Below are 21,966 nucleotides of genomic sequence, written 5' to 3' on the forward strand. Positions count from 1 at the left end.
CATGGGCAAAGATCGTTTAAATAAAAAAAACAGTTGTTAATACATCATAAAGGCCTAAGATACAGAGACAGCAAGTTTGTACCTCAGATCTACCTGATGCTAGTAAATGCCAGCCTCAGTTATGGTGAGTGTTTTGCCAGTCGCTCACCAGCCTGCTGGTTGGACTTGACTTGGAGTACAAAGGCGACCAGGAAAAGATGGAGCAATCATTCAGATAGTTGGAGAGCAGCGCAGTTTCCTTGAACTGAGCCTCCACTGCACAAGGGCTCTTGCTTTTGGCAGTGCTGGGACAAAACAACACAAAGGCTCAAGTATGCCAACATGCTTGTCACACCAAGCAGTCAGCTGTGTCATTGTACTCATCAATCTATATCCTGAGAGGGTGATGCCATCTCTGGGTTTGGGTAATGCCATCTGTAAAGCCTTAAACCATCTTGCAGTGGTTCTGCAAGGTGGTTGCGATGTAGAAAAAGGAAGGAACTACATCTAAGTCTCACTTGAGATATCCAAAAACACTTCACATCCAATTAAGTAGTCCTTTATTGACTCTTATAAAGAGGGAACCATGGCGACACACCCCACAAACAGTAAATGAGATAACTACGAGGCTCTTCTGCTTTGGGGAGGTTGGTTAACAAATAATGAACAGAACGCAGAAAAAAACTACCACCCTTTTCCACTGCCCACTTCTTCAATCATCTGCCAGAAGATGAATGGAGCCAATAAAACTCTTCAAGGATCTTTAAACAACTTTTAGTATAATAGTATAAATTTAGTATAAAATTGGCATCAAGATCGGCACAACGTCATGTCCCAAATGGCCTGTTCAGTGCTGTACTGCTCTGTGTTCTGAAGCTTTCCTCCTCACCGTCAACCACATGGCCATCTTTTTTATTCATCATTTGCAAACTTTTTTTATATCGTGCTCCCCACATTTAGATCCAAATTTTTTATCTCTTACAAAAGCAAGGACCCAAACAGAGTCCTCTGGAACACCGTGCTGGAGGTGTTTGCTGCCAATTTGATAAATCTGCTCATCACTGAAATTTCTCATGGACTGAAGCAGGAAGCTATGGCAATCCCCCAGCTAAAAATAAGGAATCCATGTAAAGAACCAGATTGCACCTGGTGCAAGGAATTTTCCTCCATTGATTTCAATGGAAGAGGTTAGTAAGTGAGGGATAAATGACATTTTCAGATTTTAATATGGCTGTAAGTGACCAAGATTGTTTTGTTAAAACTTTTTCCTACCTTTTTGTCACTTGCAACTTTGCTGTTGACCCTGTTTTTCCACTGATTAGGCACTTGCATTTGCAGATCAGCAGTGAGGGCAGATAGCGTGTGGCTAAGCATAATTCTAAGTCATTATTTTTTAATAACTATTGGGCAGGTTCTAACCTCAGAGGGACAGAGGAACCAAGGTCATTCAAAGCATTTAAAACCAGACCCTCCAGGTGAAGGAGAAAACCTGGCAGCGGCCTGACTGAGCTGGGAGAGAGGAGAGGAAGGCGGAGCACTGTGTTGCAGTACTTCACCTCCAAGCCAAGCTGGAGGCATTCACAAGACACTAAGGTGATTAACAGCAAATAAGATACATATCACATGGTACCACAAAAGATGATTGACATGGAAACAGGTTATTCAGCGCAACCAGCCCATGCCAGCATTTATGCTCCACTGAAGCCTCCTGTCTTTCCACAGTTAAACCCTATCAATGTAATCTCCCTATTCCATCATAAGCCTGTCCAAGCTCCCTTAAAGACTTTGATACTATTCACTTCAACCACTCCTGGGGTATTAAGTTTCACATTCACACTGCTCTTTGGGTAAGGTTCCTTCCTCTGAATTCTCTGTTGAATTTCTTGGTGACCGTCCTATATTGATGGTCTCTGTTATACTCTTACCCCACAGTAGAAACCGTCTTTCAGTGTCCACTCCAACCAAAACCTTTCATAACCTTAAAGATCTCCATTAGCTCAGCGTTCAGCCTTTTCTCAAGAGAAAAGAGATAGGTTTTTTGTGAATCAATATTGAGGGATATGGAAAAAACGGCAGTCAGGTTTAATTAAGGCATGGATCAGCATGATCTCAATGAGTGGAGAAATGGGCTTAAGAGGCTGATTGGCTTCTCATTCCTCGTTTCTGTGAAGGTGAAACTCTTAAAAGCAACAGGGTAGCCTGGAGAACCTGGTTCCTCAACAAGTACCCCGCAATCTACCCACCAAAACAAATCTTTCCTGAGACTGATGTCATAGGTGATATCTCCCTACTTATAAAAGGCATTGTAGTATCCAACAATCTCACAAAATGAATGCATCAAAACCATTTCCAAGCCAACAGCCAAACAGTATGGAGCATGTGGTGCATTCAAGGTGACCAGAGTGGAAACAGGGTTGGGCAGCGGTGGAAGGTCTCTTCAGAGATCAAGTCTACTTCTTCTGAGGTGGAGGCATGGAGTTGTGGTGAATTTCTCAGTACATGCTGCTGGGTCTCAAAGTTAATTCTGTCTCCATTAAATGTGAAGGGTACAAGGGGAAGAGCCTGTCTGGATAACAGCACTGGCCCAGCAGCTCCACCCCATTAAGTTTTTAACGTTTATTTTACGTGGACTAAATAAAGTTATCTTAAACATTATCTGGTTTACTTTAATGTGTGCACTACAATCATAGCCTTGTTAATGAGAAAATAACACAGCCATTGTACAACAGTTCCCCACAATATTATTCTTACGACGTTTCCTTTTAAGAAAAGATTATGAATTTTGAAAGGTAAGCCAAAAGAACATATGCTTTCTTTAAATTTATTAATTTTTCAGGATCTGGGCACCTCTAATAAGGCCAGGATTTATTGTCCATTCCTAATTACCCTCAAAAAGGTGGTGATGAGCCACTTTCTTGAACTACTGTTGTCCTTCTGGTAAAAGTACTCTCATAATACCTTTGGGCAGAGTGTTCCAGGATTTAGACTCAGCAACAATGAAAGACCAGTGTTAAATTTGCAAGTCAGAATGGTCTGTGACTTGGAGGGGAACCTGTAGGTTGCGGTTCCCATTCACTTGCGGGAAGTGCTGTCAGAGCAGCTTAGGTGAATAAATGCGATGCCTTTTGTAGATGGTGCACACTGCAGTCACTAGGTGCCGATAGTGAAAGGAATGAACGTTAAGGGTGGTGGCTAGGGTACTAACCAAGCAAGCTGCTTTGCCCAGGATGGGGTCAACCTTCTTTAGTGTTATTGGAGCTGCATTCATCCAGGCAAACGGAGAATATTCCATCACACTCCTGACTTGCGCATTGTAGATGGTGGAAAGGCTAAAGGATATCAGGAGATGAGTCATTTTCTGCGCGATATCAAACCTCTCATTTTCTCCTTTAGCCACGGTATTTATATGGCTGGTCAATGGTTACCCCTGGGAAATGATGGGGTGATTTGGCAATGGTAATTCTGTTGAATTTCAAGGATAGGAGATTAGACTCTCCTACTGAAGATGGCCATTGCCTAGTACTTAAGTGGCATGACTAAAATATTGTCTACATCCCATTGCACGCAAGCATGGACTGCTTCATCTGCTGAGGAGTTGCAAATGGAACAGTACATTGTGTAATCATCAACGAATATCCCCACAGCCGACCTATAGGTGTTGAGATGCTCATTGATGAAGCAGTTGAAGGTAGGGCTTAGGACATTGCCCTGAAGAACTCCTGCAATGAAATCCTGGGGCTGGGATGATTAACCTTATCATGTTCCTTTGTGCAAGCTCAAACCAACCACTGAGTACTTTCCCTTTAATGTACATTGCCTTCAGTTTTGCCAGGACTCCTGGATGTGACACGCAGTCAAACAGCATCTTGATATCAAAGGCAGGCACTCTCAAATCTCATCTCACCTCTGGAATTCAGCTTTTGGGTCCATGTTTGGACTAAAGGCTGTGATGAGATCTGAAATGGATCTGGTAAAACACAAACAAAGCATCACTGAGCAGAATTTTGGTGACTATGTGACATTTGAGAGCTCAGTCAGTACCAGCTTCCATCACCTTGTTGATAATTGAGAGTAAACTGATAGGGTGGGAATGAATACACAGGAGCTGGTGAAGTAGACTTCTCATCAGAGAGATGAACAGTTCTTAATTACAGTGCAGCATGAATCATACAAAAATAACATTTCTTGCATCCGCTGGGGTGGGAAAGCATTTAAACTCATTATGTCATGGGACCCCAAATCATGGGATGGCTTGAACCACTCCCACTGTCTCTCAGCTGTTGATACTGATGACACTGCTGCCATCTTCATGGGTGCCCAATTCATTGAGTATCTATAGACACTGCGGATGGAGATCTAACCTGAGTCGCATAAGCTTCCTGGACATATGTCATTTACCATATTCTATATTCATATTTTATATTTTCTCAAAACGTAGAAGGAAGCCGTTCAGCTCATCAAATCCACACTGGCTCCCAGACCACTGGCATTGGTAGTGTAGCGGTCAGCATAACACTTTTACAGCACCAGCAACCGGGGTTCAATTCCCGCCGCTGCCTGTAAGGAGTTTGATGTCTTCCCCGTGTCTGCGTGGGTTTCCTCTGGGTGCTCCGGTTTCCTCCCACATTCCAAAGACGTACGGGTTAGGAAGTTGTGAGCATGCTATGTCGGCGCCAGAAGCGTGGCGACACTTGCGGGCTGCCCCCAGAACACTCTAGGCAAAAGATGTATTTCACTGTGTGTTTCGATGTACATGTGACTAATAAAGATATCTTGTCAGTTACATTCCCCAAGATCTGTTCTCCCTCAAATCAACTCTACCCCAGTTCTCCTGCCACCCACCTACAGTAGGGCTTATTTACAATAACCATTTAAACTACCAGCCGGCACATCTTTGGGATGTGGGATGAGACCAGAGCACCCAAGAAGAACCCACATGCTCACAGGGAGAATGTGCAAAGTTCACACAGACAGCACAGCAGGTCAGGGTCAAACCTGGGTCGCTGGAGCTGCAAGGTAGTCACTCCACCAGCTGCACTCTGAGAAAGGTCCGACCACAAACTGCTCCATGAGCGAACAGAAGAGTTTGTGATTCATGAAGAGTTCCAGGTACTGGATGCCAATTTAAGCTGAGCTCAAAGGATGTGTCTGTGGTGATTCTCCTGTCCATGAAAACAGTCTCAAGAGAGCAGTCCACAGAAATTTCAGCTTTCAGAGTGAGTGGTTCTTTTAAATGGGGCTGCTGGAGAGCAAGCAGCACTGTGGGTATCAGTTTGCCTTGTGCATACTAACCAATAATCATTCCTTTTACCAGCATTGTCTAATTACTTGAAACCCACAAAAACTATGCTACATAAGAATTACCGAAGTCTGCCTGTTGTAAGCAGCCATCACAACCGGAACTGACTGGACAAGTTCCTGGAGTGGTACAATGCAACCGAGAGATAGTCACAAGTGCAGCAGGCTAGGGGTTAAAGTTACTTCCAGTTTCCTACTGGCGTAAAACACAGCATCACACTATCTGATATCTAACCAATGAGCTTTTAACCTGCAGGAGTAGTTTGAAAGCTGTGTTTAAAATTTGTCATTTATATTTTCACAGAGAGATACAGCACAGAAACAGGCCCTCTGGCCCACTATCATTATTTATTCCAACACTTTGCTGGATCCATGTTCGAGAAAAGATGTAAAAAATCCTTTGTAGGAACTCAGCTTAGGACAGTGATGATAAACTAACTGCTCACAATGGCCACCTTTTGTGAGCAAAGTCCAGCTTCAATTCTATCGTCTGCATTACAACTGAATATTGGTTTGCATGTGCAGTTGCCCAAGTCAAATTTCTATCCCTACACCTTTGTCAGACTGTGATTTCAATTTTGCAGCAGTTCTTCACATCTTCTGAAGTAATTTGGGGCAGGAAAACATCAGAGGCTTTGTTCAAAACAGGGTCAACGATCCTTTAGAGCCTTTGGGCAAAATTGTCACCTGTCTTCAAAGGAGTTACAAGAGGGGTGACCGTAGTATTTCTAGGACAATTAAATGATAACATTTCTGTTGTCACCCCCCTCCTCCCTGCTTCCTTGTCGGAAACTTAGCCACATCAGTGTTTTCTAATTTAACTCTTAGAAATTTGCAAAGATTCCTGTGCACAGGTGTCACTCTAAGGTAAAGATATGCATGTGCAGAAAATTGAAGATATTCTTGAAAGGTCAGGTAATACAAGAGCTTGCAGCCTTAGTATCTCTGGTCACTGTTAATCCTCTTCACCCATTAATATGTAGTAATTTCTTTGACACATCATGGCAAAGCTTAAATACTGCTGTCAGAAGGCATTTTCCATTCAAATATCAGCTGTCACAATGCTACATCAAGACACAGTTTACAAGACAGGTAAAGGTAAGATAAACAAGCTGTCAGAATTGTCACCCACAGTATGACCCATGATTTAGTATATTATCAGGTTTCCTAATCTTCGTGTTTATAAAGAATGGCATCCACCCTCAGCCTTTCTAAAGGCTGCTTGACATGAACTATCACCTCTGGTGTCCATTTAAATACTTCACAAAGTGTGTCTTGCATTAACAACATCTAAAGGGGGCCTGTAATCTGTGCTGGGTGCATTAACACCATTCGACCTCCCTGATGATAGATCAGATGGCTGGACATGTAATGCTCCCTCCAGGCTTTTAAGCAGGAGTGTTAGCTGAACCAGCCTGTCATTCTGTGCATATGCAGTGACTTCATAGAGTGGATAGGCAATAGTGGACTTACTCAGAAAAATTAACACGTTCTTTCATAACAAGGTTGAGAAAAGGCAATATTTATTATTATTATTGCACGTTAGGAACTGAATAGTAATTCTGTTTTATATAGTGTAACGTTGGCTGCAGTTCAGTGGTCTATTTTCTGTGCACTGGTGGGATTCAGAAAGAGCTGTAATTCCAATTTCCTGCATGGATCAGTGAACAAAAGTAAAACTATTTCCTAAAATGGAAAGCTGCACGGTCCGCCAAGTAGAAAAGAAGCAACGGCGAAGACTAACACATCACATATGAAGAGCGGGAAATACAATTCACAAATGTAGCAGAGGAAAAGAATATTCCAAAGATTTAAAAATAAATCAACAGTATGGATTTAAAAATCAGAATAAAAAGATTCTCTTAAATTTTACAAAACAATTCCAAAAATGGCTGGGACTAGTGGTGATGATATTGTGCAATTAGTATTGTTCTGTTTGGGAGCCACATTACAAAATAATGCAGTGGAGAGATAGGTCATCTCATTCTATATAACTCACAGAATGTTTGCCTTAGGAGCAACCTGAGGGCAGGAAGAGAGACAGAAAGTGCAAGAATAAAGTGTATGTGCGAACGTGCATTGGAACGTGGATATTCATAAGTGTGAACGTGCCTGAGTATGAACATGAGTGTGATTGTAGACGCAAGTGTGAGCAGGTGTACGCATTTACATTCAGGTAGGTTTATATTTTTCCGTATGTGTGTTTCTCTGCTTCTGTTTTGCTATCCCATTATCCACCTCATTAAGTCCCTGCCCAATTCCTTTTACGTTGCCATCAAAACCTTCTCAAACTATCTTCTACTTCCTCCTGTCAGTTCTCCAGCTCAGCTTTTTCAATTTTCTTCCCCGTCCCTAAAACTCAGAGGAAACTAAGTTCTTCCCCCTTGCCAACAGGATTGTAAAGACACTCTGCAATGTCTATCTATCGGAGCATCACACTCTCTAAAGGGTAAACGCAGAGACAAAACACTGTAGCTGCTGGAGATCTGAAATAGATACCGAGCAGTACACAGTGGGTCAGGCAGCATCTGTAGAAAGAGAACAAGTTAACATTCCTAGGTGATAACTTTGAAACAAATTTTAAGTTGCTGAGGAAGTAGGGAGGGGCAGAGAGAATGGGGTGGGAAGCACAGCAGCAATGCAGCAGGTGGGGAGGAAAATGGAGAGAATAATGTATAAATCAAGCAAGTGCAGTGGGCAGATCAGACAGAGGCAGGTTAGGAAGCATGGGAGGGTTGGCAGGCACAATTGCATTTCTTTAAATGGAAGGAGCCTCACAGGTAAATCAGATGAGCTGGAACATGGACCAGCACTTGGAATCATGATATTATTGTCATCACAGAAACATGGTTGAGAGAAGATCAGGACTGGCAGTTTAAAGTTCCAGGCCACAGAACTTTCAGATGTGACAGAGGAGATCGCAAATGAGGAGAGGGAATCACACTATTGATTAAGGAGAACATGTTGTCAGTACTTAAGACAGGATATCCTGAAATGAACACCCAATGGGACCATATGAGTAGAACTTAGGAATAACAGAGGGGCGGTCACTTTGCTGGGGTTGTACTATAGGCCTCCCAACAGTCAGCGAGAATTACAGGAATAGATTTGTAAGCAAATTGCAAAGAAGTGTAAGATCAATGGGGTCTTAATAGTGGAGGATTTTAACTTTCCCGATATTGACTGGGATTGCCTTAGTGCAAAGGGTTTAGATGGGACAGAATTTGTTATGTGTCCCCAAGAAAGCTTTTGCATACAATATAGAGAGTCTTATAAGAGACAGTACTCAAATTTATCTTAGGAGATAACAGTGGGCGGGCAGTAGAAGTGTCAGTGGGGGAAAAGTTTGGGAATAGTGTCCATTATTCTGTAAGTTTCAAGGTAGTTATGGAAAAGGATAAGATTAGGCCTTTAGATAGGGTAGTCAAACTCTCTTTCCTACAGTAGGGGTATCAAAAACAAGAGGGCATAGTTTTTAAGGTGAGAGGTAGGAGATTTAAAATGGATCTTTGTGGGTAAGATTTTTTACACAGAGTGGTTGATATCTGAATGCACTGCCAAAGGAGGTGGTGCAATCAGATACAATTACTACATTTAAGAGGCATTTAGACAGACACTTAAATAGGCAAAGCATAGAAGGATATGGTCATAATGCGGGTAAATGGTATGAGCAAAAAGGTCGCTTTGGACATGGTAGAAGAATCCATTTCTGTGCTGAACAACTGTGCGATTCTATGGCTCAAGTTAAGGCCTTGAATTGAGGCAAGGCTGATTTCAATAGCATAAGAGAGGACTTGGCAAAAGCAGTTTGGAGTCAGATGTTTGTGGCTATAACAACAGCTGACAAATTTCTTTAAGAGAGTTAGTAAGAGTTCAGGGCCAGCATGTTCCAGTAAGAGTGATAGGCAAAGATGGCAAGATTAGAGGATGTTGGATGACAAAGGATATTGAAGGTTCGATCAGGAAACATATGGCAGCTATCGGCAATTGGGATCAAGGGAGTCTCTTGAGGAATATAGAGTGTGTAGGAGAGAAAGAAATTAGGAGGGTAAAAATGGGCCATGAAATATTCTTGGCAAGCAATATTAAGGAGAATTCCAAGACATTCTATATCTGGAGCAAGAGGGTAGCCAGGAAAGAGCAGGTCCCCTTAGGGACCAAAGGGATAATCTATGTGTGGAGCCAGGCGATGCGCAGATGTCCTTTGGCAGCGAGTTCCAGATATCAATCACTCCAGATGTAAAAAAAACTTCCCGCTAAAAATGATGAGGTGACGGTGCTGGCTGAGAGTGGTAAAGTGTGTATGGGGGGAGGTGTAAGTGCAAGCAACAAACACACTCTTAATACCAAGAGAGGAGAGAGAAAAATGTTGAATGTTGGAAAGCTGAGATAAAAGCCAAAATGGTTGATAATTTTAAATTGTCAAATTCAATGGAGAGTCTGCCTAGTTAGTAACCCATCCACCATCCTTGCATCAATTCCCTCCACCACCAGTGCATGGCTTCAGTACGTACTACATACAAAATGCACTGCTGTTACTTGCCCAGATTACCTGCCAAAGCCACATTTTCCACCAGGGAGGCATGGGTTCTCTCCAGATCACACTTGAAGAGGAACCCATGTTTGTATCACAGGTCTTTCATCATTGCTCGGTATAAATCAAGAAGATTAAGATATCTTTATTAGTCACATGTACATCGAAACACACAGTGAAATGTATCTTTTGTGTAGAGTGTTCTGGGGGCAGCCTGCAAGTGTCGCCATGCTTCTGGTGCCAACATAGCGTGCCCACAACCTCCTAACCTGTACGTCTTTGGAATGTGGGAGGAAACCAGAGCACCTGGAGGAAACCCATGCAGACACAAGGAGAAGGTACAAACTCCTTACAAACAGCGGCCGGAATTGAACCAGGTTGTTGGCGCTGTAATAGCGTTATGCTAACCACTACACTACCTCTATAACAGCAACAGCATTGTGGGAGTAGCTTCACCAGAAGGACCACAGTGGTGCAAGTGGTGGCTCACCACTACCTGTTTATGGGCAATTGGTGATGGGCAATAAATGCTGGTCTTACCAGCAACACGCCACCATGGAAAGAAATTGTGAAACAACAAATTGAGCATGAACATTACAAAATTGTTTTTTCAGTATCAAGACCCTGGACTTCACTAATAGTTCTGTTTCAGTTTCACATTGTACTGCATGGAGTATAATGAGTGCTTGCCCTTCAAAATAAATTAGGCAAAAGCATACATACACCGGAAGCACTATTGTGGCATTTTGGTCTCCTGTTGAAATATAGTAATATACAGCAAAGTTATGCAAAGGTGTCATCATATCAGATCTTATCCCAAGCCATGGGATTTGTTATTTAAACAATAAACCATGTTTATCTCCTCAATAATTAGTTCTAATACAATATATTGAGGCTCTTGTAATCAATGGACACACTCCAAACATGATTAATAAATGGTTCTCAGTTTTTCAGGGCTTCTAAGGGATCTGGCATTGGGTAAATACAATACTGATACTGTGCTGAAAATAATCTTTTCACTTCAGAAGCAGCTTCACTTGTCTATTTTAAAATGGGACCTGAAATGGCACTTAATTTTGTTCTCACGTCACCTATAGCCTGCAGTTCATTTTGGCTGCTTCAATTGCGGTAACAAATCACCAAATGAGTATAAATTAATTTTCTTTTGCAAGTTATTCCGAGAGGAAGTTTAGAAGGTGCCTTATTCAAAATGAAGGTTTCTCTTTCCCAGAAGTAATGAGTGAGGGTCTAATGAACTCCCTTGATCTGCACCTTTTGATTAGGGACTAACATCATCATTCATTTGCACTATTTTACCATATAAAGTAATTTACTTCCAGCATGCCCTATATCCAGTGTATTCGAGAGTGTCTTTGCCACTGAAGGCACTAAAATAACCTTAATTGTACCTGTGAAATTGCTTAAGTGAGCAGGTAGCTCTGGCCTCAATACATAGGAGAAAAACTCACAGGAAACACAAATAGCAACGGCAAGTCACAAACAAGCAAGACATGGGTCTCATAATTTCCCAACCGTAACATCTCATGATCCACAGAGTCCTTCAAAACCCACAACAATCTCACCTTCTGGAATATGGCCCCCTGGGAGCTCCTTCTCTTAAGTTTAAGTGTGCTCTGTACAGATATTAAAAAAGGGAGAGAATATCATTTAACTTCTAAAAATGAGGATGTTTATTAATCTAAGTATCTAAGCATCTTGTCCACCTCAGCAGTATTAATGACTAAGAAAAGCAAAAATTGGGCCTCAGGGATTTGCTGGTAGCTTCACGGGCTTTCAATCTTGGTAAACTGCATCACACAAGAAAACCAGGAACAGTAAAGCGATTAGGGAGGCCTTTACTTAACCAATAAAGGCTTGTGGCCCAGTTGTTATTGTTAAGTGGACTGGAAAAGTTAGTGGTTATTAAAATCAGCTCACAAACTGTTTTTATTGAATCTTGCATATTATCATTTATTAAACAGTATTTATGCTACACTAACCCCCTTAGAATTTAAAAAGTCTTTACACCTTGGCTTCAGTGACCTTTTAGTCTAAAATTAGCAATGGTGTAACAGATGGACTCTCCCTCAGATACATTCTCACTGTACCTTGCGACATAGGGCTCAGTTTTTGCTGGAGGATGATACCTTGCTGTTTCTTTGATTGTTTTACTTATCTGTCAGGTTGTAAAAACTTTGGCCTGCATAGTTCTGGTAGAATGAGCTGGTAACAATATTGTGAAGGCAACAGGACACACAGATCCTTGGTGAACAATGAAATTGATAGTCTCTCAACTCAACAGAAGAACCAAAGAAACAGAGCAGCAGGAGAACAGTTGGGTGCTAGTCCCTGCTCCACATACAACACAACTATGACTGACCTGATACATCAGTGCCACCTTCCTGCACCCTTGAATATCTTAATATCTAAAAGTTGAGCCCCTGTTCTGCTCTAAATTGTGAACATGAGTTTTGGCCATATGTATTTAATTAGTTAAATTTCAATCTTTCCCTACCATTTTTCCCAGGTTAGGGGAATCTACGATGAGAGGACATAGATTTAAGGTGAGCAGGGTAAAATTTAAAGGGGACCTGAGGGGAAATTTTTTCCACACAGAAGGTGGTGGGTATATGGAACAAGCTGCTAGACGAAGCTGTAGAGGTGAGCACAATTACAGTGTTTAAAAGACATTGAGATGTGCATGGATAAAAAAGGTTTAGAAGAATATGGACCAAACTCAGGCAAATGGGACTAGCTCAGAAAGACATCTTGGTTGGCAAGTACGAGTTGACCGAAGGGTGTGTTTCTGTGCTGTATAGCTCTATGGTGGGAATTGAGCTAATGTCTCAAGATCAATAGTTCAGGCCTCTAGATACGGGTCACTGCTGTGTCCAATGAAACAGGAACTGACATCGAACCAGCAACAGAACAAAAAAAAAGTTGGATTAAGAGATAGAGAGGAAAGAGATGCAAGGGAAAGAAAAATAAGAATCATATTTAAATTAATGGATTAAAGAAGGATGGCAGCTTAATGATGGAAGGGAATAGAAAAGAGTGAAGATGTACAGTATTGGTTAAAGAAACAACCACAGCTGTAAGAAGAGGTGTGTTTGAAGCTTCATCATAAGAGACCATATGGGTCAAGTTTAAAAAACACAATTACACCATGGAGACTGCACTATAGACTTCCAAAAAGTCCAAGGTAGATAGAAGAAAGAAGTTGTTGGAAATTTCCAACAAGCTCAAAAACAACAGATAGTAGTAGTGAGGGATTTCAGCTATTCTAATACTAACTAGGATGGAGTCAACCTAAAATACACTGAGGCTATGGAATTCCTAAACTGCATTCGGATGAACTTTCTTAGTCAATATGTGGCAAGCCCAAGATGAGAGGGGAGCAATTCTAGACTTAGGTTTAGGGAATGTAATTATACAGGTAGAATATCAGTGGGAGAGTACTTTTGTGACAGTAATCCTAAAACATTTAGGTTTAGCATGGAAGAGAAAGAAGCTGTAGTAGTAAAGGTTGAGAATTGCACAAGGCAAACTTCACCAGACTGAGAAGTGATTTAGCACAGAAGTGGAAAGGAAACAAATGAAGATAACTTAAAGAAGGAGATTCAGGGTAAACATGTTCCCACAAAGAAAAAGGGCAGGGCTGTCAAATCTAAAGCCTCCTGGATGACAAGGAGAGGATAGGCCAAAAAGAGAAGTTTGTGTCAGCCACTGAGAACTTAAGAAATGCAACATTCCCATGGATTTCTGGCAATCTCCATTCCATGACTACTCAAAGTGGGGGAGGAACATTGGGAAACTTCAAGAACATGCATAAGGAGCATAGGTGGCAGAAGGAACTGACAGCCTCTCAATCTACCTGTCTACTCGCTCCATCTGATCTCACATTAGCCATCTCAACAAATCTGGAGTGAGAGTAAGCCATCCTCGATCCCAAGGGAATGCCTAAGGGAGAATACAGCAGAAGCCCTGGAAGAGGATGGGAAGTGTAGAAATGAAATTAAAAGGGGAATTGTGAAAACAGAAAAGGTATGGAAACATGTTTCAAAGATAGATCAATAAAAAGCAAGAGGATGATAAATGAAGAGAGGACCAAGAGGTAACCTATGTATGGAGGTGGAGGTTTTCAATGACGATGTCCTCCTTAACCACAGCCTTGACATATATAAAATATTGGGTAGAATAGATTTAGTAAAAGTGGAAGTTAAGGAGTTTAGCAACTTGAAAGTGGATAAATTGTCAGGTGTGAATGAAGTATAGTCAAGGCTATTTAAAATAAAGGAAGCAAATTACTGAAGCTCTGACCATCAATTTATCCATCAGAAGGATATCCTATTTTACAATCTCCCTGGTGACAGATGTGCCAGAGGACTGGAGGGTTACCAGCATGTTGCTTAAAAACGAAGGGATACATAGAGTAATTGTAGGTCAGTTTGTTTAACTTTGGAGGTGGGCAAATCATTGGAATCCATTCCTCTTGCCGCTGCCGTTGTCATCAATTCCCTCAGATTCAGGATACTATGGATCTGCACTATGATGCTGGAAGAACTCAGCAGACCAGGCAGCATCCGTGGGAGAAAAGCAGGCGGTCAATGTTTCGGGTTGGCTGTCTGCTGTGTTCCTCCAGCATCATAGTGTTTTTCATCTGGATTCCAGCATCTGCAGTCCTTTGTTTCTCTACCATGGACCTGCCCCTAAGATAGTGGCCTCAACCAAATAGACAGCAGCTCCTGCTGCAGCTGGAAAAGCCACATGGAAGTGACAGTCCATGTTACATTTGAAAGTGGACTTGGTCAAGCTGTGTGCTATTTGCTCTTCCTGCACGCCTTTGTCCTCTTTCGGCAGATTGCTTCTCAGCCCTTCTTTGAAAGCTTTTGTGGAGTGTATGGTTCTCCTGACAGCAATCCTGAATAGCTGCCTCTAAGTTAACCACACTGAGTCCCTCTTGTAGATGTCTCTGAAGTGCAGTTGTGGGCACCCAACTGGCTTTTTTCCCTGAGGCTTATTCTCTGTACGAAACATCTTTGGGAATTCTCCCATCATTGATTCGAAGCACATGCCCAAACCTTTAAGTGCAATGGTTCCAATCAAGGGAAGACACTAAACAGTTTCTCTCTGCATTACCTGCAACACATTCCAAACCAACCCCGGAAAGATAGTTTCAGAATCTGACATCCTTGATTATGCACAGACCAGTAATTAATTCTAAGCAACAATATAGGTTAATCATGGACAGTCAGCATGGATTTGCTAAAGAAAGGTTGTTCCTCACTAATGAATGAATGTTGTGAAGAGTAGCAAGGAGGGTTGATGAAGGCAGTGTACTTGATACAATCTACATGGATTTTAGCAATGCTGGTCACAAGGTCGCACATGCCAGCCTGGTCAAAAAAATTAAAAGCCATCAGATCCATATAGGTTTGAGAAGCCAGATCTTAAACTGGCTCAGTGGCAAGAAACAAGGCGCAATGATTGAGTGATGGGATCAGGTTCAGCAGCTTTTACTCGAACAGAGCAGACATGATGGGCTGAGTGACCTCAATCTCTGCTATAAATGTTCTGTGATGCTAAAACTGTAAAGCACCCAGGAATCACTCACCCACAGAGAGAGCTGGACAGCAAAATCCCAGTGATTCACTTTCTGGGACAGACAGATGCAAAAACATAAAAAACCTGATGTAAAAGGTCCTCATGTTGTGAGGTACACGCACTATTGTCCTAAGCATATTTAATTCATTTCAATAATACAAATTTGGCCATTGGGGGGTGGCTGAAGATGAGCTATTCTTTTCATGAGGTTGTTGATGGTTCCCACAAATGATCCAATAAATTGTGATATCTCACTACTCATTCCTATTGTGTCATTGCCACAACTGCTGGGTTAGCTATAGCCTCACAACAGAGTGCACATTAAACTTGATGTAACTTTCCCAGGAAATTCTGGGTCAGAATGTGCTCTAATGTAATGTGCATTAATCATTTCCAAATGATTTGTTTCAGATTACACTGAACCATCTATTCCAGTGTTATAAGAATGCACTTACCCTACAATGATAAATTGCCACATTCTCCACAACCCTTCACTGATATCAGTGCAAGCTCTGATGCATCTTTGCTTAAAGCTGACACACCATGAGTCACCTCACCTGTAGAAATATATCCATTGCTCTATTGCTCAGGAGGTAAGCAGGCAAATTGCTTGTAGCTCCCATTTACACTGTGCAGAATAGTCTTAGTGAGAGAGAGAGTTATTAAAAAATGGACTGAGTGTCCAAGACAATACTGGACCCTGTCCACAACCCTAACACACACACAGGGCCCTCCATCATTAACCTCTAATGAGATGGGAAGGCTGGCTAACTTGGCACTCCACACCAGTAAGGTGGTGAACCTCAAGGTCCCAGCTTCAAATCGACCTTGTCGTCTTTTGAAGTGTGCTGCTGCAAAAGGTCTTTGAAATATTTTGAAGTGCTTTTCGTCAGTCAGGGCATTGAGTATAGGAGTTGGAATGTTATGTTGCAGTTGTACAGATGTTGGTGAGACCTCACTTGGAGTATTGTGTTCAGTTTTGGTCACCCTGTTATAGGAAAGACATGATTAAACTGGAAAGAGTGCAGGGAAGATTTACCAGGGCACTGCCAGGACTCAAGGGCCTGAGTTTTAGGGAGAGGTTGGGCAAATTAGGACCTTATTCCTTGGAACATAGGAGATTGAGGGGGAACGTTATGGAGAGGTCTAGATAGAGTGAACGCACAGTCTTATTCCCAGGGAAGGGGAACTAAAAACTAGAGGGCATAGGTTTAAGGTGAAAGGTGTAAGATATAAAAGGGAACTGAGGGGCAACTTCTTCATGCAGAGGGTGGTGTGTATATGGAATGAGCTGCCTGAGGAAGTGGTAGAGGCAGGTACAATAACAACATTTAAGAGACATTTGGATAAGTACATGGATAGGAGGGCTTTTGAGGGATATGGGCCAAACGTGGGCAGATGGGACGAGCTTGATGGGCACCATGGTTGGGCCAAAGGGCCTGATCTGAGACGTGTAAAAAGTTTAATCATTCTGCTGAATCAAAAACTAAAAATTATTCAAAAATATATTTAAAAACAGCTTAAGGTACTAGAATTTAATTAAAAACACTAAGATTAAGAGATGCAAAATGAACAATCCATTTATCTCCTCTTACCTTTTTGCTCATGATTACTAAGCCCCTTCAAACTCAGCCTTGGTAGTTGTGAAGGCAAGGGGCGGATCCAATCTGGATCTAGACTCACAGCTCAGCTTCTCTGCGCTTTGTCCTGAAGTCAGGGATGAGTCCAGCAGTGGCGAGGGAGGTCAGCGGCACGGGCACCCAACTTCCAGCCCACCTCTCACTTCTGCTTTTCAACACACCAGTGCGATGGTCACAGATAAGCTGACCTGCAAGGAGGAGGTTGCCTAAGGTACTCGACGGAACCACCCAGCCAGAGGCAAGGACCATCCAGCCCATGATTTCAGTTCCACTGACTGAAAGGACCAGAAGGAAGGATACGTAGGTGGTTCTCCTTTCCCAACAGGATCTCTTAATTCATCAAGGAAGAGCTGAACCATTCCCTTGCTGGGAAACAACTCCATTGTAGACAAGGCAATTAACAATTAATAGACACAAGGGCAATACAAATTCCTGGATTGGTTCTGATGGTCTGAGAGGAATTTTTCTTCCCCTATTGTGCCTGGGTCTTCCTGACTTTCCCAGGAGCTAACGAACGTGTGAGCCATTGGAAACCATTTTATGATGCACCAGGCCATGCAAAATGGAGCAGCCTTGACCGACCAGCTGGTGTTCTCCTGAATGCCATTTCCTTTCCCATATTTGTAATCCAAGTACTAGTGTGCAAAGGAACCCAGGGGAAGCCCCTGCTCTGTTTCCCCACGAACACCAGGCAATGGTAACAAGATCATTGAGGGAGACCTCCCAAACTTAGGGTTGTGTCCATACACCAAACCACCTGACGCTCTACAGCCAGTAATAAAGCAGTGAAAACAACACACACCATGAACCAATAAATATATCCTTCTGCACAAGAAATAAAAATATTATTCACCATCTTTTTTTTGACGAAACCAGAATGGTTGATAGTGAGGGAAAGAGTTTGGGATTGCAGGAAGATATCAATGGACTGGTTAGGTGAGTTAAGACGCATTTGGTATATTTGTCTTTTTGGCTGAGGAGCAGAACTAAAAAGTAAGAGGTAAGAGGTTGACTAGTTCAACACTAAGAATACCATACTGATTTTTGATCACTGTAGTGCCAGAAGGGTGAGATATCTCTAGAGAGGGTGCAGAGTCATGGAGGGATACATTACAGAAACAAGCCCTCAGCCCACTGAGTTCATACTAACCATCAATCATCCACTTACACTATTCCCACATTAATCCCGGTTTTTAATTCCCCTACATGGTCATCGCCTCCCCCTAGATCCTACCACTCACCTACACCTACACCCACAGTGGCCAACTGGCGTCTTTGGGATGAGAGAGGAAACCAGAACACCAAGAGAAAACCACAGAGAGAGAACATGCAAACTCCACACACAGAGCTCCTGAGGTCAGGACTGAACCCGTGCCTCCAGTGTGTGAGGCAGCGGATCTACTAGTTGTGCCACTGTGCCACCCTACAGAGGAGATTAATGAAGATGTTTCCAGTGCTGTAGAATTATATAAGGAGAAACAAGCTAAGCTTGGGTCGATTTCTTTGGGGAAAAAACGGTTGAGGGGGGATTTAACTGGAAGTGTAAAACAATATGAGAAGCCCAGATAGGATTCAGCATGAGCTTAGTAACTAGGTGGGGGAAGGAGGTGTGATTATTGTAACTTGACTAGAAGAAAGATAGAGCACAATTCAGTCAAAGTATTTCACTCATCGAGTGGAGAGGTCATTTAAAAGGTAGTAGGATGAGCATTTGAAGAGCTGTGACCTGCAGTGCAAGGGACTGAATACAAGCCACAATAAAATAGGAGGAGTAGTAGGCCACCCGACCCCTCAAGCCTGCCCCACCGCTCAATATGATCACGGCTGATCCACCCCAGGGCTCCAACTCCTCCTCTGTGCCAGATCCTTTAGCCCTCAATTCCTGAATGAGAGCAGGGAAGTGGGATTTTGGCTGGTGTGGGCAAGGGATTCTCTTTCCTCAGAGGGAAAACGTGAATCACTTACTAACTAAATTTACACAAATTCATAATCTTGCTGTGAAAGATCTGAAATATTTGAGGACTGTTTATTTTTTTGACGATGAAGGAACAATACCATGGTGTTTGAGCATGCACTCCACATTTTAAGTGCACAGAATCAGCTTCACATGTGCATGCATTTCATGTGCACAGTCCAACTTCTGTACACATGGTCCAGTTTGCACAACTATAATTTGGTTTTAATCTGATTTTTGACACAAATTTTCATCACAGTGTAATTAAAACCACGTTGGGAGAATCTTTCTAAATCCATCAATCAGCTGTGACAGAAGCAGTTTGAGACCAAAAGGGCAAGAACAGAAACAGGTGGATTACTTTGTTTTTTTTTTGCCATACAGGAAAGACTCCAACTGCCATGAGACTGCTTTGCAATCAGCATGCAGAGCGACCCTTGCTCCACAGGCCAGGATTAAGTGAGGACTCAACGTCCATCAATTTAACTTATAAAATGTAACTGTCCCGCTGTTAATGAGGGAGACGTAGCTAATAAAGTTATTCCTTTATTGCAGTGATTTTCAAACTTTCTTTTATAGTAGAAAATTCTGTCACGTCTCTGTCAATCGCCCAATCAAGTGTGCATAAAATATTGACTGCTGGCAAGCAATCACTTAAGATGTTTGCATGAAATTTCTTTCAGCTATAAACTTTTGATTCATTCTTGGGATATGAGTGTCACTGGTGAGGCCAACATTTTATTGGCCATCCCCAATTGCCCTCAAGAAGGTAGTGCTGCCCTTCTCCCTGAACCGTGGAGTTCGGCTTGCTTTAAAAAAAGTGAGTGTCTGCTAAAAGAGCACAGAGTGCCATTTAAAGCAAACTAAGCATTCAGCAACTGAGATCCTCCAGTGTAATTTAAAGGTTGTGAATGAACTTAAAAAGCTTCTGGACAGAGGTCAAGAGATGTGTAACTGCAGTCACTGCCCTCTGCTGGATTAGTGGAGAGATGGGCACCATCATCTCCTTCCCTGTGTGATAAAAGAAAGGTTCTTGACTATCACCTCGGAAGTTCCTCCAGGACTCTCCCTGCCATCTCTGAGCCCAGGGAGGTGCTCTTCAGGTTCTTCCCTGACCCCAAGGTTACAGGGGGTGGGGGGGGATCTCATTTCATTCTGTGCACATGTGTCTAGAGATTCTCCACATGCCAACTGAACCAGGAAACTGGGAAGACTAGGGAGGACATTCCCTGCCCACTGCTCTCTCCTGCAAAATGGAAGGTAGGTGTAGGTACCAATCCTGTAACACACTGGCACAGCCACCAGAGCTGTTGCCTCACAACACCAAAGACCTGGGCTCAATCCTGACCTATGGTGCTGTCCATGTGGAGTATTCATGCTGTCTCTGTAATAATGTGGGTTTCCTCAGGTGCTCCAGCTTCCTCCAAACTCCTAAAGGCAAGCGTGTTGATGGGTTAATCGGTTGCTGTAAACTGCCCCAGTTGTGCAGGTGAGTGGGAGAATCTGGGCAGGAATAAGAGGGGTTAGTGCAGGATTAATGTTAATGAGTGTTTGATGGTCAGAATGGACCAGGTGGGCCGAATGGCCTGTTTCCCTGCTGTACAATTTCATAACACTGTAGGGAAATTCCCAGAAATGGCAGAGTTTGGGCTTACCAGGGAGGGAAGCTGCCAGTCTGCTGTCAATGTAACTGATTTATGGGGAATTAAGGAATCCTCCGTTACTTTCCAGGTTGTACTGAAAGAACTCGACTGGAAAATCTCACACACACACACTTCCAAATTCCTTTGGGGATGGATGATCTTCCAGTTGAAACTCCCCCAGCTCACCATAAACCATGCCATCTCAGATCGGCAGATGATAATGTTAAAAACAGGACAATGAACACACGCACTCCAGCTGCCAACCTCCAGTTTACAAAGCTCTTCCAGCATTTTGAATAGCTGGAATACCAGGGTGAAACTCATGCAGTCATGGGAAGAAAATCTCCACATGGACAGCACCGAAGGTCAAGATCGAACCAGGGTCTCGGGGGGAGGGGGGTTATGCAGCAGCACTACTTGCTGCGCCGCTGATGCCTGTTGCTTTGGAAACCACAGGAAAGTACTTCGGGTGGGGGGGTGGGTGGGTGGGGGGGGGGCTGTGGAAATGGATTTATCACCAAATCCTGAAACGAAAGGCTCGTACCCTAATCCTGCTCAGCTGCAGTCTAACTGATGGACTTTCCAGGGTTACCTTTATTTAAATGAGTTTAAGGGGAGCGATCTCTATAGTGAATGAAGTAGTGTATGGGAATGGCTGGAGGCTAACAATCCCCTCAGGGCATGGAGGCAGGCCATTGGGTTTCAACCAAACCTTTAAACTCTATGTCATTGGAGTCTGACCTACTGTCCTGTTAATTTCTAACCTTTCCAAAGGGATTGGATTTACAATTTGAAAGCTTCCCCACCCCCCACCACCTTGGGTATTATCAAGCCCCATCTTGAACCACTGCAGTCCTTCCAGTGAAAATATTACCAAAATGCTGTTGGGTAGAGAGTTCCAGGATTTAGACCCAATGACTATGAAGGACCATTGATACATTTCCAAGTCAGGATGGCGTGCGATTTGGATGGGAATATGCAAGTACTGCTATTCCCAAGCATCTGTTGCCGTTGTCCTCAGTGATAAAGGTTGTGGGTTTGAGGGGTGCATTCAGAGCAGCCTTGGGCAAATAATTCCCAGATCGAACATGACAGCCATGGTGCACCAGTGGTGGTCGATGGGGTGCAAAGGCTGCTTTGGCCTGGAGCGTGCTGAGTTTTTTTGACCCTTGTTTGAGCTGCACTTATCCAGATAATTACCTTGAAAATGGTGTAAAGACTTTCGTATGTCAGGAAATAAGTCAATTGCTGCAAAATACACAGCTTCTGACCTGCACTGGTAGCTACAGTTTCATATGGCTAGCATAGTTGACT

General features: G+C 42.8%; 1 protein-coding gene across 4 annotated transcripts in view; it reads right to left on the reverse strand.

The window, feature by feature from the left end:
* The window catches only part of LOC127583941 (multiple C2 and transmembrane domain-containing protein 2-like), a 328,587-nt gene that overhangs the window by 79,874 nt on the left and 226,747 nt on the right, over positions 1 to 21,966 (reverse strand). The gene's annotated exons all lie outside the window — the stretch shown is intronic.

The sequence above is a fragment of the Pristis pectinata genome, chromosome 28 (genome assembly GCF_009764475.1).
Source record: "Pristis pectinata isolate sPriPec2 chromosome 28, sPriPec2.1.pri, whole genome shotgun sequence".
Classification (NCBI taxonomy): domain Eukaryota; kingdom Metazoa; phylum Chordata; class Chondrichthyes; order Rhinopristiformes; family Pristidae; genus Pristis; species Pristis pectinata.